The sequence below is a fragment of the Arachis hypogaea genome, chromosome 10 (genome assembly GCF_003086295.3).
Source record: "Arachis hypogaea cultivar Tifrunner chromosome 10, arahy.Tifrunner.gnm2.J5K5, whole genome shotgun sequence".
NCBI classification, from domain to species: Eukaryota; Viridiplantae; Streptophyta; class Magnoliopsida; order Fabales; family Fabaceae; genus Arachis; species Arachis hypogaea.
Window position 1 is genome coordinate 66,529,106 of NC_092045.1, and position 17,102 is coordinate 66,546,207.

Genomic DNA, 17,102 nt, shown 5'->3' on the forward strand with positions numbered 1-17,102 from the left:
AGATTCTGTTGGGGAATCTACGAGATATGCGTCCGGCCTAAGGTAGAACGGAAGTGGTTGTCAGTCACACGCGTTCATAGGTGAGAATGATGATGAGTGTCACGGATCATCACATTCATCAAGTTGAAGTGCAACGAATATCTTAGAATAGGAATAAAGAGAATTGAATAGAAAGTAGTAGTAATTGTATTGAAACTTGAGGTACAGCAGAGCTCCACACCCTTAATCTAAGGTGTGTAGAAACTCCACCGTTGAAAATATATAAGTGAGAGGTCCAGGCATGGCCGAATGGCCAGACCCCATGATCTGAGAACTAATCGTCCCAAGATGCCTAATACACTAGTAAAACGTTCTATTTATAATAAACTAGCTACTAGGGTTTACATGAGTAAGTAATTGATGCATAAATCCACTTCCGGGGCCCACTTGGTGTGTGTTTGGGCTGAGCTTGATCTATCCATGAGCTGAGGCTTCTTTTGGAGTTGAACGCCGAGTTATAGCGTGTTTCTGGCGTTCAACTCCAGGTCGTGACATGTTTCTGGCGTTTGACTCCAGACAACAGCATGTACTTGGCGTTGAGCGCCACTTTACGTCGTCAATTACCGAATAAAGTGTGGACTATTATATTTTGCTGGAAAGCTCTGGATGTCTACTTTTCAACTCCATTGAGAGCGCGCCATTTGAAGTTCTTTAGCTCTAGAAAAATCCATTTTGAGTGCAGGGAGGTCAGATTCCAACAACATCAGCAGTCCTTTTGTCAACCTTTTTCAGCGTTTTGCTCAAGTCCCTCAATTTCTGCCAGAAATTATCTGAAATTATAGAAAAACACACAAAATCATAGTAAAGTCCATAAATATGAATTTAACGTAAAAACTAATGAAAACATCCCTAAAAGTAGCTTGAACGTACTAAAAACTACCTAAAAATAATGCCAAAAAGCGTATAAATTATCCGCTCATCAAGCCTCACAACTTGGGAAGATGTAGTGAATAAATTCTTGGCAAGGTTTTATCCTCCACAAAGAGTCAATAGGCTGAGAACAGAGGTTCAAACATTCAGGCAATAGAATGGTGAAACCTTGTATGAAGCATGGGAAAGGTATAAAGACTTGACAAGGAAATACCCCCGTGATATGTTCAATGAGTGGGTGCAACTGCATATCTTCTATGAGGGGCTATCATATGAGTCAAAAAAGGCTCTAGATCATTCTTTTGGAGGCTCTCTCAATACGAAGAAGACCATAGAGGAAGCCGTTGAAGTCATTGAAATAGTGGCTAACAATGAATATGTTTATGCCTCTGAGAGAAGTAACCATAGAGGAGTGATGGAGTTAAACCACATGGATGCAATTATTGCACAAAACAAGATAATTGCTAAAAAATTAGCATATCTCACCAAGAAGATGGAAGAGCACCAAGTTGCATCAATCCACCCCCAATCATCAGTACAAGCAGAGTTGAATATAGAGGAATGAGTTGACTGGGAATAAGCTAATTACATTGGAAATTCTTTAAGACAAGCCTATAATCCATATTCCAAAACATACAATCCTGGCTAGAAGAACCACCCAAACTTTGGGTGGGAAAACCAACAAAACTAGAACCAAGATCATAAACCCCGCAACTCTAACCAATTCAACAATTCCACTCACCAACACCCCAACCAAAGACCATATCAAGACACACAAAATAGTTCTTCCAAGCCACCATACCAAACCCAAAACAACCAGTCTCAACATCCTACTTCCCATTCACCATCTGAAGATAGGCTATCTAGAATTGAAGCTTTGCTGGAAAATCATTGCAAAGAAGTCCAAGATAACAGAACCTTCAAGGAGGAAATGAGGAGTAGTATAAAAAGTCAGGTAGAAACCATTAAGAAGCTTGAGTCCCAAGTGGGATATCTATCTCAACAATTTCCAAACTCCACTGACAGCTTTCGAAGTGATATTGAAAAGAACCCAAGAGGAGAGACCAAGAAGGTAAGGTAGGAAGAATGCAAGGCAATCAATCTAAGCAGTGAAGAGGTCCTGAAGGAGGAATGCTACAAGCACTCAGAGCATGATATAGGAGAGTCAAGGAAAAATGTAAAGGAGGCAAAACAAATGACTAGCTCGAAACAGATGAAGGAACCAAAAAAGAAAGAAGTCCTTAAACCCTATGTGCCACAAGCACTATTCCCCTAGAGACTCAGGGGCGTGAGAAAGAGAGAACTTACACGAGGTTCCTAGATGTATTTAAGTCGCTTCATGTCAACATTCCCTTCCTTGAGACACTGCAACAAATGCCCACATACTTTAAATGCATAAAGGAGCTGCTTACCAAGAAGAGCACCCTGAAAGGAGGACAAACAGTGGTGATGAACAAAGAATGTAGTGCCATCATACAGAAGGACTTGCCTACAAAGAAGAAGAATCCAGGGAGCTTTCACATCCCTTGTTCCATTGGAGACACCGTGATTGACAGAGGATTTTGTGACCTGGGAGCAAGCATCAATGTAATGCCTCTATCTCTCATGAGGAAGCTGAAAATTAATGAGTTGAAACCCACAGATGTGATCTTTCAGTTGGCTGACAAAACCCAGAAAAGAGCACTAGGAGTGGTTGAAAACATACAGGTGAAGGTTGGGAAGTACTTCCTACCTGCAGAATTTGTTATTCTTAAAATGGAAGAAAGCTGCCTTCGTCCGATCATCCTGGGAAGACCATTCCTAGCCACTGCCAGGGCACTTATAGATGTGGAGCAAGGTGAGTTAATATTGAGAATACATGATGAGCAACTCACCTTCCATGTTTACAAACCATCACATGATCTAGATCAAGAAAAGAACTGCATGAAAATTGATTCTGGTGACACTAATATGAGAGAAGCACCCAATGAATCATACCCAGAGAGTCTAAAGTCATCCGTGAAAGAGAAGGAAGAAGTAAAGATGAAGTTACAGATTGAGGAAACCAAGGAGAAGTTAAGGTCGCAACCTTCACTGGAGACAAGAAAACAAGACCCTCCTGACATAGGTTTAGCTGAAACATTACTGAGAAGAGAGAAAAGAATGGAAAAGAAGATCCCAAAGAGGTGGAAAAATAAAAAGGTTCCCACAGAGGATTTTTCCCCAGGGGACAAGGTGATATAAACCCATTTTCTACTACTCCCACCTCATCTTCCTGCCATTCCATCTCAGCTACCTCTGGTATACACAATCAGAAAAATTCTCTCGTTAGAACATGTAGAAATCATCAAGGAATCAAGTGGAGATAGCTTCACTGTGAGAGGGGAAGACCTGAAGCACTACAATCCCCCTTAACAACAAACCAATATAAAGCTAGTGACAACAAAAGAGTGCTCCATGGGAGGCAGCCCATCTTTTAGAATTCCTATTTTTACTGCCTTAATTTCAATAACTAATGGTTGCTTAGCATGAAATTAAGCTTTAATGAATAAAATTGACACTTGTAGCAAACAGTTAGCATATGCTTGATCTCTAAGTTTGGTGTGACCAAGGGCACTCTAAAATGGCTTTCTGAGCTTAATGATCATGTAGCCATCTTAGAACATATACTCATTAATTTTCCTGAAGTATACAACTGGTGGACGAAATTGTGATCACTATTCTTTGAGTTGCACTCATTGTAAAATTATGGAATTTAGAAATTGGCACGAGTGGACACAACTCCGTTCAACTAACCAGCAAGTGTACTGGGTCGTCCAAGTAATAAACCTTACGTGAGTAAGGGTCGATCCCACAGAGATTGTTGGTATGAAGCAAGCTATGGTCATCTTGTAGATCTCAGTTAGTGAGTGGAATCATAGGGTCAAATGGAATTAAATTGGATAAATAAAATAAGTAAAAGGGATAGAAACACTTATGCAGATTCATTGGTGGGAATTTCAGATAAGCATATGGAGATACTGCATGGCTCACGGACGCCTGCTTTCCTACTACTTCAACCCAATCCTTCTTACTCCTTTCCATGGCAAGCTGTGTATAGGGGTTCACCATCAGCGGTGGCTACTTTCAATCCTCTCGGGAAAATGATCCTCTGCGGCTGTCACTCGCATGGCTAATCGTCTGGAGGCATCACCCATGGTTGATGGCTACATCCCATCCTCGCAGTGAAAACTACGCTCACGCGCTCTGTCACAGCACGACTAATCACTGGTTGGTTCCCGCTCCTACTGGAATAGAATCCCTTGATTCTTTTGCATCTGTCACTAACGCCCAGCACTTGCAAGTTTGAAGCACGTCACAGTCATTCATTACCGGAATCCTACTCGGAATACCACAAACAAGGTGAGACTTTCCGGATTCCCAGGATCCTACTCGGAATACCACAGACAAGGTGAAACTTTTCGGATCCTCATAAATCCCGCCATCTATCTAGCTTATACCACGAAGATTCTGTTGGGGAATCTAAGAGATACACATTCAAGCTCGGTTGCATGTAGAACGGAAGTGGTTGTCAATCACGTGCGTTCATAAGTGAGAATGATAATGAGGGTTACTTATCATCACATTCATCATGTTCTTGGGTACGAATGAATATATTGGAATAAGAATAAGAGAGAATTGAATAAAAGAGAATAGAATTGCATTAATACTTGAGGTACAGCAGAGCTCCACACCCTTAATCTATGGTGTGCAGAAACTCCACCGTTGAAAATACATAAGTAAAAGGTTCAGGCATGGCCGAATGGCCAGCCCCCATGATCTGAGAACTAATCGTCCCAAGATGTCTAATACACTGATAAAAAGTCCTATTTATAATAAACTAGCTACTAGGGTTTACATGAATAAGTAATTGATGCATAAATCCACTTCCGGGGCCCACTTGGTGTATGCTTGGGCTGAGCTTGATCTATCCATGAGCTGAGGCTTCTCTTGGAGTTGAACTCCAAGTTATGACGTGTTTTGGGCGTTCAACTCCGGATCATGACGTTTTTCTGGCGTTTAACTCCAGACAGCAGCATGTACTTGGCGTTCAATGCCAAGTTACGTCGTCAATTTCCGAATAAAGTATGAGCTATTATATATTTCTGGAAAGCCCTGGATGTCTACTTTCCAACGCCGTTGAGAGCGCGCCAATTGGAGTTCTGTAGCTCCAGAAAATCCATTTCGAGTGCAGGGCGGTCAGATTCCAACAGCATCAGCAGTCCTTTTGTCAGCCTTTTTCAGAGTTTTGCTCAAGTCCCTCAATTTCAGCCAGAATTTACCTGAAATCACAGAAAAACACACAAACTCATAGTAAAGTCCAGAAATGTGAATTTAACATAAAAACTAATGAAAACATCCCTAAAAGTAGCTTAAACTTACTAAAAACTACCTAAAAACAATGCCAAAAAGCGTATAAAATATCCGCTCATCACAACACCAAACTTAAATTGTTGCTTGTCCCCAAGCAACTGAAAATCAAATAGGATAAAAAGAAGAAAATATACTATAAATTTTAAAATATCAATGAATATTAATTTAATTAGATGAGCGGGACTTGTAGCTTTTTGCTTCTGAACAGTTTTGGCATCTCGCTTTTTCCTTTGAAGTTCAGAGTGATTGGCGTCTCTGGGAACTTAGAATTTAGGATAGTGTTATTGACTCTCCTAGTTAAGCATGTTGATTCTTGAACACAGCTACTTATGAGTCTTGGCCGTGGCCCTAAGCACTTTGTTTTCCAGTATTACCACCGGATACAAAAGTGCCACAGACACATAACTGGGTGAACCTTTTCAGATTGTGACTTAGCTTTGCTATAGTCCCCAGTTAGTGGTGTCCAGAGCTCTTAAGCACACTCTTTTGCTTTGGATCACGACTTTAACCACTCAGTCTCAAGTTTTTCACTTGGACCTTCATGACACAAGCACATGGTTAGGGACAGCTTGATTTAGACGCTTAGGCCTGGAATTAATTTCCTTGGGCCCTCCTATCCATTGATGCTCAAAGCCTTGGATCCTTTTTACCCTTGCCTTTTGGTTTTAAGGGCTATTGGCTTTTTCTACTGCTCCTTCTTTTTCTTTCTAATTTTTTTTCGCCACTTTTTTTTTTCGAATGCTTCTTCTTTTTCACTGCTTTTTCTTGCTTCAAGAATCAATTCATGATTTTTCAGATCACCAATAACATTTCTCTTTGTTCATCATTCTTTCAAGAGCCAACAATTTTAACACTCATAAACAACAAGATCAAAAATATGCACTGTTCAAGCATTCATTCAGAAAACAAAAAGTATTGTCACCACATCAATATAATTAAATTAAATTCAATGATAAATTCGAAATTTATGTACTTCTTGTTCTTTTGAATTAAAACATTTTTCATTTAAGAGAGGTGAAGGATTAATGGATTTTATTCATAGCTTTAAGGCATGGTTACATACTAATGATCATGAAGTAGAGACACAAAACATAGATAAACACAACATTAAAAACCGAAAATAGAAAGAAATAAAGAACAAGGAATGAATCCACCTGAGTGAGGGTGGCGCCTTCTTGAAGGTCCAATGGTGCTTTTTGAGCTCCTCTATGTCTCTTCCTTACTTCTGTTGAATGATTCCTAGTAATTTTGGTGTTTCTTCCCTTAGTTGCTTCCAATATTTGTGTGGAGGATAACTTATTCCCTGAGGTATCTCAGGGATCTCTTGATTTGCAGCCATATGTTCTACCACTGAGCTATGACGGCTTATATTTTTTTCCATCTCCCAAGACTCAGAGGTGGAAGCTTTTGTCTTCCCTTTGAGGTTTCTCTGGCCTTAGGTGCCATTAATGGTAATGGAAAAGCAAAAAAAAGCTATGCTTTTACCACACCAAACTTAAAATATTGCTCGCCCTCGAGCAAGAAAGAAAAGAAGAGAAGAAGACGAAGAAGAAGAGAATGGAGGTGAGTGAGGGGAGATGGATTCGGCTATATGGGTGGGATTGGGTGGGAAAGAGAAGTTGAATTGTAAAGGTAGGTGGGGTGTATGGGGAAGAGTGGATAGATGTAGGTGGTGAATGAAAAATAGAAGGGATGACCATGAATGGAAAGAGAGAGGGCGAGGTAGGTGGGGATCCTGTGGGGTCCACAGATCCTGAGGTGAAAAGAAATACCATTCCTTCACCATATAGGCATGTAAAATGCCTTCGTGCATCATTCTGGCGTTTAAACGCCCATTGGTGCACGTTCTGGGCGTTCAACACCCATGTAATGCATGTTTCTGGCGTTGAACGCCAGTTTCATGCTTGTTACTGGCGTTCAGCGCCAGTTTGTCCTCTCTGGGCACATTCCTGGCGTTCAGCGCCAGGATGTTGCTTGTTTTTGGCGTTCAGCGCCAGAATGGTGCTTTGTTCTGGCGTTGAACTCCAGCCCGTGCGTCCTCCAGGGTGAAAAATTTTTTTCTTCTGTTTTTGACACTGTTTTTAATTTTTTTGATTTTTTTCGTGACTCCTCATGATCATGTACCTAATAAAACACAAAATAACAATAAAATAAAAATTAGATAAATAAAATTGGGTTGCCTCCCAATAAGCGCTTCTTTAATGTCAATAGCTTGACAGTGGCTCTCATGGAGCCACAAGGTGATCAGGTCAATGTTAGTGTAGTCCCAACACCAAACTTAGAGTTTGGATATGGGGTCTTAACACCAAACTTAGAGTTTGGTTGTGGCCTCACAACACCAAACTTAGAGTTTGACTGTGTGGGCTCTTCTTGACTCTGAACTGAGAGAAGCTCTTCATGCTTACTCTCTTCTATCACAGAGGGATGGCCATGTGCTTTAAACACAAGGTAGTCCCCATTCAATTAAAGGACTAACTCACCTCTGTTGACATCTATCACAGCTTCTGCTGTGGCTAGGAAAGGTCTTCCAAGGATGATGCAATCATCCTCTTCCTTCCTAGTGTCTAAGATTATGAAATCAGTAGGGATGTAAAGGCCTTCAACCTTTACCAGCACGTCCTCTACTATTCCATAAGCTTGTCTCAATGACTTATCTGCCAATTGCAATGAGAACAAGGCAGGTTGTACCTCAACGATTCCCAGCTTCTCCATTACAAAGAGTGGCATAAGATTTATCCCTGACCCCAGATCACATAGAGCTTTTTCAAAGCTCATGGTGCCAATGGTACAAGGTATTAAGAACTTGCCAGGATCTTGTTTCTTTTGAGGTAGAGTTTTCTGAATCCAAGCATCTAGTTCACTAATGAGCAAGGGAAGTTCACTTTCCCAAGTCTCATTACCAAATAACTTGGCATTCAGCTTTATGATAGCTCCTAAGTATTGAGCAACTTGCTCTCCAGTCACATCTTCATCCTCTTCAGAGGAAGAATAGTCTTCAGAGCTCGTGAATGGCAGAAGGAGATTTAATGGAATCTCTATGGTCTCTAGATGAGCCTCAGAGTCCTCTGGATCCTTAATAGGAAACTCCTTCTTGCTTGAAGGACGTCCCAGGGGGTCTTCCTCACTAGGATTTTCGTCCTCCTCCTCCCTTGTGCATTCGGCCACATTGATCACATCAATGGCCTTGCACTCTCCTTTTGGATTTTCTTCTGTATTGCTTGGGAGAATACTGGGAGGAGTTTCAATGACTTTCTTACTCAGCTGGCCCACTTGTGCCTCCAAATTTCTGATGGAGGATCTTGTTTCATTCATGAAACTGAAAGTGGCCTTTGACAGATCAGAGACAATATTGGCTAAATTAGAAGTGTTTTGTTCAGAATTCTCTGTCTGTTGCTGAGAAGATGATGGATATGGCTTGCTATTGCTTAGCCTATTGTGTCCACCATTGTTAAAGCCTTGTTGAGGCTTTTGTTGATCCTTCCAGGAGAAATTTGGATGATTTCTCCATAATGGATTATAGGTGTTTCCATAAGGTTCACCCATGTAATTAACCTCTGCCATGGCAGGGTTTTCAGGATCATAAGCTTCTTCAGAAGCTACCTCTCTAGCACTATTGGATGCATGTTGCAATCCATTCAGATTTTGATAGATTATGTTGACCTGTTGAGTCAACATTTTGTTCTGAGCCAATATGGCATTCAGAGCATCAATTTCAAGAACTCCTTTCTTCTGAGGCATCCCATTATTCACAGAATTCCTCTCAGAAGTGTACATGAACTGGTTGTTTGCAACCATGTCAATGAGTTCTTGAGCCTCTTCAGGCGTTTTCTTCAGGTGAATAGATCCACCTGCAGAATGGTCCAATGACATTTTCGAAAATTCAGAGAGACCATAATAGAATATATCTAATAGGGTCCATTCTGAAAACATGTCAGATGGACATCTTTTGGTCAACTGCTTATATCTTTCCCAAGCTTCATAGAGGGATTCACCATCTTTTTGTTTGAAGGTTTGAACATCCACTCTCAGCTTGCTCAGCTTTTGAGGAGGAAAGAATTTATCCAAGAAGGCAGTGACCAGCTTATCCCAGGAGTCCAGGCTATCCTTAGGTTGTGAATCCAACCATATTCTAGCTCTGTCTCTTACAGCAAAAGGGAAAAGCATGAGTCTGTAGACTTCAGGATCAACTCCATTCGTCTTTACAGTCTCACAGATCTGCAAGAACTCAGTTAAAAACTGATAAGGATCTTCAGATGGAAGTCCATAAAACTTGCAGTTTTGTTGCATTAATGCAACTAGTTGAGGCTTAAGCTCAAAGTTATTGGCTCCAATTGCAGGAATGGAGATGCTTCTTCCATCAAACTTGGACGTTGGCTTTGTGAAGTCACCAAGCATTCTCCTTGCATTATTATTATTATTTTCGGCTGCCATGTCCTTCTCTTGTTCGAAAATTTCTGAAAGGTTGTTTCTGGATTGTTTGTAATTTAGCTTCTCTTAATTTTCTCTTCAGAGTCCTTTCAGGTTCTGGATCAATTTCAACAAGAGTGCCTTTTTCCCTGTTCCTGCTCATATGAAAGAGAAGAAAACAAGAAAAGAAAGAGGAATCCTCTATGTCACAGTATAGAGATTCCCTTATGTTAGTAGAAGAAGAAAGGGGTTAGAAGAATGGAGATGGGGATTCGGATTTTTGGATGAAGAGAGGTGAAGAGAGGTGTTAGTAATTAAATAATTAAATAGAAGAAGAAAAGAGAAGGAAGATTTCGAAAATAATTTTTGAAAAAGAGGTTAGTAATTTTCGAAAATCAAAGACAAAATATAATTAAAATTAAAATTTAAAACAAAAAGAATTTTTGAAAAAGAGAGGGAGAATTTTTGAAAATTAGAGAGGGAAAAGTAGTTAGGTGGTTTTGAAAAAGATAAGAAACAAACAAAAAGTTAGTTAGTTGATTGAAAAAGATTTGAAATCAAATTTTGAAAAAGATAAGAGGATAAGAAGTTAGATAAGATATTTTGAAATCAAATTTTGAAAAAGATAAAATTTTTGAAAAAGATAAGATAAAAGATAAAAGGATAAGATAAAAATTTTAATAAAAAGATATTTTGAAAAAGATTTAATTTTTAAAAAGACTCAACTAACAAGAAACTACAAGATAAGATTCTAGAACTTAAAGATTGAACCTTTCTTAACAAGAAAGTAACAAACTTCAAATTTTTGAACCAATCACATTAATTGTTAGCTAATTTTCGAAAATTTGATATAAAGATGAGAAAAAGATTTTGAAAATATTTTGAAAAAGATTTTTGAAATTTTCGAAATTTATAAAAAAAAATGAAAAAGATATGATTTTTGAAAAAGATTTTGAAAAGATAAGATTTTTAAAATTGAAATTTTGACTTGATTTGTAAGAAACAACTAATTTTAAAAAATTTTGACCAAGTCAACCCAAAATTTCGAAAATTTGGAGGAAAATAAGGAAAAGATATTTTTTTGATTTTTTTGAATTTTTAATTATGAAAGAGAAAAACAACAAAAATTTTCAATGCATGAAATTTTTAGATCAAAACAATGAATGCATGCAAGAATGCTATGAATGTCAAGATGAACACCAAGAACACTTTGAAGATCATGATGAACATCAAGAACATAATTTTGAAAAATTTTTAATGCAAAGAAAACATGCAAGACACCAAACTTAGAAATCTTTAATGCATGGAAAATATGAATGCAAAAGTGCACATGAAAAACAACAAACAACACAAAACAAGAAATCATCAAGATCAAACAAGAAGACTTATCAAGAACAACTTGAAGATCATGAAGAACACTATGAATGCATGAGATTTTCGAAAAGAATGCAAGAAAAATTTTAAAAGCATGCAATTGACACCAAACTTAAAGATTAACACAAGACTCAAACAAGAAACACAAAATATTTTTTGGTTTTTATGATTTTCTAATTTTTTTTGTATTTTTATAAAATTTTTTTTTTCGAAAAACATTTTTGGAAAAACGAAAAAGAAAAGAAAAATTTTTGAAAAAGTTTTTTTGAAAAGAAAATTACCTAATCTGAGCAACAAGATGAACCGTCAGTTGTCCATACTCGAACAATCCCCGGCAACGACGCCAAAAACATGGTGGACGAAATTGTGATCACTATTCTTTGAGTTGCACTCATTGTAAAATTATGGAATTTAGAAATTGGCACGAGTGGACACAACTCCGTTCAACTAACTAGCAAGTGTACTGGGTCGTCCAAGTAATAAACCTTACGTGAGTAAGGGTCGATCCCACAGAGATTGTTGGTATGAAGCAAGCTATGGTCATCTTGTAGATCTCAGTTAGTGAGTGGAATCATAGGGTCAAATGGAATTAAATTGGATAAATAAAATAAGTAAAAGGGATAGAAACACTTATGCAGATTCATTGGTGGGAATTTCAGATAAGCATATGGAGATACTGCATGGCTCACGGACGCCTGCTTTCCTACTGCTTCAACCCAATCCTTCTTACTCCTTTCCATGGCAAGCTGTGTATAGGGGTTCACCATCAGCGGTGGCTACTTTCAATCCTCTCGGGAAAATGATCCTCTGCGGCTGTCACTCGCATGGCTAATCGTCTGGAGGCATCACCCATGGTTGATGGCTACATCCTATCCTCGCAGTGAAAACTACGCTCATGCGCTCTGTCACAGCACGGCTAATCACTGGTTGGTTCCCGCTCCTACTAGAATAGAATCCCTTGATTCTTTTGCGTCTGTCACTAACGCCCAGCACTTGCAAGTTTGAAGCACGTCACAGTCATTCATTACCGGAATCCTACTCGGAATACCACAGACAAGGTGAGACTTTCCGGATTCCCAGGATCCTACTCGGAATACCACAGACAAGGTGAAATTTTCCGGATCCTCATAAATGCCGCCATCTATCTAGCTTATACCACGAAGATTCTGTTGGGGAATCTAAGAGATACACATTCAAGCTCGGTTGCATGTAGAACGGAAGTGGTTGTCAATCACGTGCGTTCATAAGTGAGAATGATAATGAGGGTTACTTATCATCACATTCATCATGTTCTTGGGTACGAATGAATATCTTGGAATAAGAATAAGAGAGAATTGAATAAAAGAGAATAGAATTGCATTAATACTTGAGGTACAGCAGAGCTCCACACCCTTAATCTATGGTGTGCAGAAACTCCACCGTTGAAAATACATAAGTAAAAGGTTCAGGCATGGCCGAATGGCCAGCCCCCATGATCTGAGAACTAATCGTCCCAAGATGTCTAATACATTGATAAAAAGTCCTATTTATAATAAACTAGCTACTAAGGTTTACATGAATAAGTAATTGATGCATAAATCCACTTCCGGGGCCCACTTGGTGTATGCTTGGGCTGAGCTTGATCTATCCACGAGCTGAGGCTTCTCTTGGAGTTGAACTCCAAGTTATGACGTGTTTTGGGCGTTCAACTCCGGATCATGACGTTTTTCTGGCGTTTAACTCCAGACAGCAGCATGTACTTGGCGTTCAACGCCAAGTTACGTCATCAATTTCCGAATAAAGTATGGACTATTATATATTGCTGGAAAGCCCTGGATATCTACTTTCCAACGCCGTTGAGAGAGCGCCAATTGGAGTTCTGTAGCTCCAGAAAATCCATTTCGAGTGCAGGGAGGTCAGATTCCAACAGCATCAGCAGTCCTTTTGTCAGCCTTTTTCAGAGTTTTGCTCAAGTCCCTCAATTTCAGCCAGAATTTACCTGAAATCACAGAAAAACACACAAACTCATAGTAAAGTCCAGAAATGTGAATTTAACATAAAAACTAATGAAAACATCCCTAAAAGTAGCTTAAACTTACTAAAAACTACCTAAAAACAATGCCAAAAAGCGTATAAATTATCCGCTCATCAACAACCAAACATTAAGTTTGGTGCTGTGACATGTGCTATAAGTCAAGGAATGTCAATTTGTTCTAAGGCAGGAAGTTCATGAAAAGTGAACTATATCATGCATTGTTTTTAATTACTTTTTATTCTCTTAGCATAAAAAGGGCATCCCCATGATGCATAAATCAACAATGACAAGAGTTTCATTGATTTTCACATGAACAACTTGGTTGATTGAATTTATTGAGCCACACGGCCAAACATTAAGTTTGGTGTCCACCAAGGCTATATACGTGCTTAAAGGAGTCAGGGTTGATTGATGTGCCATGAGGAACACTTAGAATTAATTTTTGTCATAGCTTTTCAATTATTTACCGCCACTTTTTTTAATTCAATTTTGTCTTGTTTAGGCATAGGAAAGGGAAGATGAATGGAATGGACAAAAAGAGACAGGGTACGGTTAGCATGAAGAAGACAAATGGGTGACATGACTTTGGAAGCTATTCCTTTGGGAAGTGCAAATCTACACATTGTTGGAAGATGCCCTTAGGAGACCTAACCCACATGGCCAATGAAGAGGCAATCTTTGTCCTCATTCAACTTTGCATGCATACCGTTCATTCTCACCCTTTCAAGAAGCATCTTCACCATCCATCCTTCATCAATGTTGCTACATATAGCTTCACTTGGACCGTGCCTCATACCTCAAACCCCTACTTTCTTGCACTCACAAAATCATGCTTTGAGTTCCTTTTAAAAGTTCACTTCATAAACCGTACCCTCTGTTGCTCTAAACCACACTAGTTCTTTTGAGTTTCACAACCTTACTTTACCCTCAAGATATATTCTCATCCTATATCTCATAACACCAGCCATCCCTCTTCACCAACTCTCCACCTTTATTTGGTCAACACTTTAGGAAGATATGGCATCTTCCTCAAGCTTCAAAAGAAGGAGAGGGAAAGAACCTATTTTTGAGAGTGAATACGAATAAGACAGATGGAAGTTAAAATCATTGTTCCACCAAATTCAACTTGAGTGGGTGATACCTAAGGGGACACTTGCAGAGATCCCTTTCCAGCTGCACGAAGATAAATGCCTAGATATAAGAGAGAAGATCAGAAAGAGGAAGTGGTAAGCTCTTACCACACCAATCACCAGAATCAATGCTAGCATCATAAGGGAGTTTTATGCCAACACGGTGAGACTGGATACAACTATTGCCCCAACTTACATGAGTAATGTAAGGGGTGTGGAGGTAGTCTTTATTCTGAAGACCATTGATGAATCCATATTTGATGATGATTTTTTGTTAGAATTGAATGGATTTCATCACATAAACTTGCACTCATTCCCTTGAATAGCATGCTTTTGAACATTCCTCCCAAATTGTGCTTGATTAAAAAAATACGCTCTTTTGTGCTTAACTTGATCTATTTTATTCCATTTGGCTTCCATTTGATACCTTGATGTGTTTGTGAGTGATTCCAGGTGTATAAGGTAGGAATGGGTTGGAGAAAATGGAAGAAGAGCATGCAAAGTAGAGAAAACATGAAGAATTAAAGAAGATGAGTTCGGAGACCTGTGCGTGCGCACAACCTCTTGTGCGTACGCACAGGAGCCCAAGCAGAGCACGTGGATCATTTCAAGCGTGTCGTGCGCCCAGCCAAGCATCGCCTAGTGTGTGTGTGCACAGATACTCATAGGTTGAGATTTTCGCAAAGTGTGCGGACGCACAGACCTGTGCGTCCGCACAGGTGTCCGCGCATGACTTCATTAAAAAAGCACGTGACTCGCGATTTTAGGGCTTTGGAGGCCCATTTCTGAAGTCTTTTAGCTCATATTGGAAGGGGAATGAAGGACATAACATAGCATATCATTACTATAGTTTAGGAGGAGTAGTATGAGGTTTTTAGTTTTAGTTTTCTCTAAGTTTTTCATCTTCTCTATTAGGGTTTATCTTAGGGTTTTGCTTCCAAGTGTCATTTCCATTTTTGATCTTGGATTTTGCTAATTTCATTGTAAGTATTCTCTTGTTATTACTCTTTATAGTTACATTGTCATTATTCTTTCTTCTAATTCAAGCTATAGTTCAATTTTACTTCTCTTTGCAATTTCAATTTCTTGTTGATGAATTTGGTGTTTAATGTTTGTTCTATGCTTCCTTATGTTATTCTTGTTGATTGAGATCAATTGTAGCTGTTAATTTTAAGTCCTTTCTTTTTTTTCTCATGTTTAAGCTTTTTGTCCACCAAGTGTTTGACAAAATGTCAAACATCATTTTAGGCTGAATTTTTGTCTCTTGGCTTGGATAAAGTGAGCAATTGGGTTCCTAGAGTGGGAATGTCCAACATTTAGTGTCAATTCTCGAATTGTTAATTGTTCTTGTTACCACTATGCTTTCAACCTTCCATACATTTCTATGTTAATCTCTTCTATACTTTACTTGTTTATATTACATAGTCGGTTCTTTAATATCTTTATTAGTTCAATCATTACAATTTTACATGTTCTTTTATTGCTTTATATGTTCATTTCTTTATTGACACACCCCTTGATCACTACAATCGGAACTTGCACACTCATTGCCCTCAAGTGATTCCTTGGGAGACGACCCGGGAGTCAAATACTCTCGGTTTTAAATTGGTTTTGAGTTGTGACACATCTTGTGAATTTCCAATTTGATCGGTTGCCGATTGTTGGGTTTGGTCTATGCTTGCAACGTTAATCCTCTTTTAGTGTGTAAAAATCCAAACTCAAGCAATTGGCAATCACCTAGCTATCAAATTTTAGCACCGTTGCCGGGGACTTCACCTTAAGTGCAATAAGTGCTATGATTTTGGTTGTGTAAATATGTGAATAGTGTGAATAGTTGATTTTTAGTTTGCCATTTGGCACTAATTGGTAGGAGGCGCCTCTATCTTAATATTGATAGCAACTAACACTTTTTGTTTGTCTACTCCTAAGTAAATAGATATAGTTAGAATATATATATATACCTATTGGTTTATTGCTTTTATTCATATCATTGCGTTTTATTCGTCCTATTCATCATGAATTATCACCCTTTTGGCTTGGGGTCTAGTTGTTATCATGTTGTAGGGGCTAGCAATTCCAACGTTGAGAAACCTTGCCATCTTCCGGTTGAGATCTAAGATAGAACCTATTGGGCGGTGAAGAATTGCAATCCAGACTTAAAGGAGGGCGGGAATGGAACGTAAGCTCCAATTGGATGAATTAGAATGCTCAGTTCTACAAGGAAAAAGCTAAGGCATTCCATGACCAAAATATTAGCAGCAAGAACTTCAAGATAGGCGACGAAGTACTTGTGTACAATTCAAGGTTGCGATTGATGCTCGGTAAACTAAGATCTAGGTGGGATGGGCCATTTAGAGTGGTGGATGTCAAACCTTATGGGGTGGTGGAAGTGATTCACCCTACCAATGGAGTTAAGTTCAAACCTTTATCATACTCAACCCAAGCAAGCCAAGGAGTTGGAGATTTTCCTCCTTGGGGAAGTTTCTAAGTGACCAATGAAGCCATGCAAGTCCAACTTAGGACTCTAAACCAAAGTTCTTGGTGTGAGACACCCCACCATGGTGACATTTTTCTAATTCTATCTCTTGTTTATAGCTTTTTGAACTATTTATTTTCTTGTGATATAATGATTAGTTTAGATTTGATTGGATAATTTTGAGTTGCATAAGTTAAATTACTTGTGGACTATGATTTTGTGCTTGTTTGAATGATTTGGGGTTGGTATGTTGTTATGCTAAGGTTAGGAACCTTAGTTTTGAAGAGAAAATAAATTTCTAAAGCCGGGCATCTGTGCATACGCACCAAGCTTTGCGTGCGCACGAAACTATGTTTTTCGCCATCTGTGCGTCCGCACACGCATTAACATGCCCGCAGGT

General features: G+C 38.9%; 2 non-coding genes across 2 annotated transcripts; one reads left to right on the forward strand and one right to left on the reverse strand.

The window, feature by feature from the left end:
- Positions 1 to 1,030: 1,030 nt before the first annotated feature.
- On the reverse strand, positions 1,031 to 1,137 carry LOC112719313 (small nucleolar RNA R71). Its single transcript, XR_003161618.1, has one exon. It is a non-coding gene; the product is annotated as a small nucleolar RNA R71 (small nucleolar RNA).
- An 8,092-nt stretch (positions 1,138 to 9,229) lies between these two features.
- On the forward strand, positions 9,230 to 9,333 carry LOC112718636 (small nucleolar RNA R71). The gene has a single exon (XR_003160968.1). It is a non-coding gene; the product is annotated as a small nucleolar RNA R71 (small nucleolar RNA).
- The last annotated feature ends 7,769 nt before the right edge of the window (positions 9,334 to 17,102 follow it).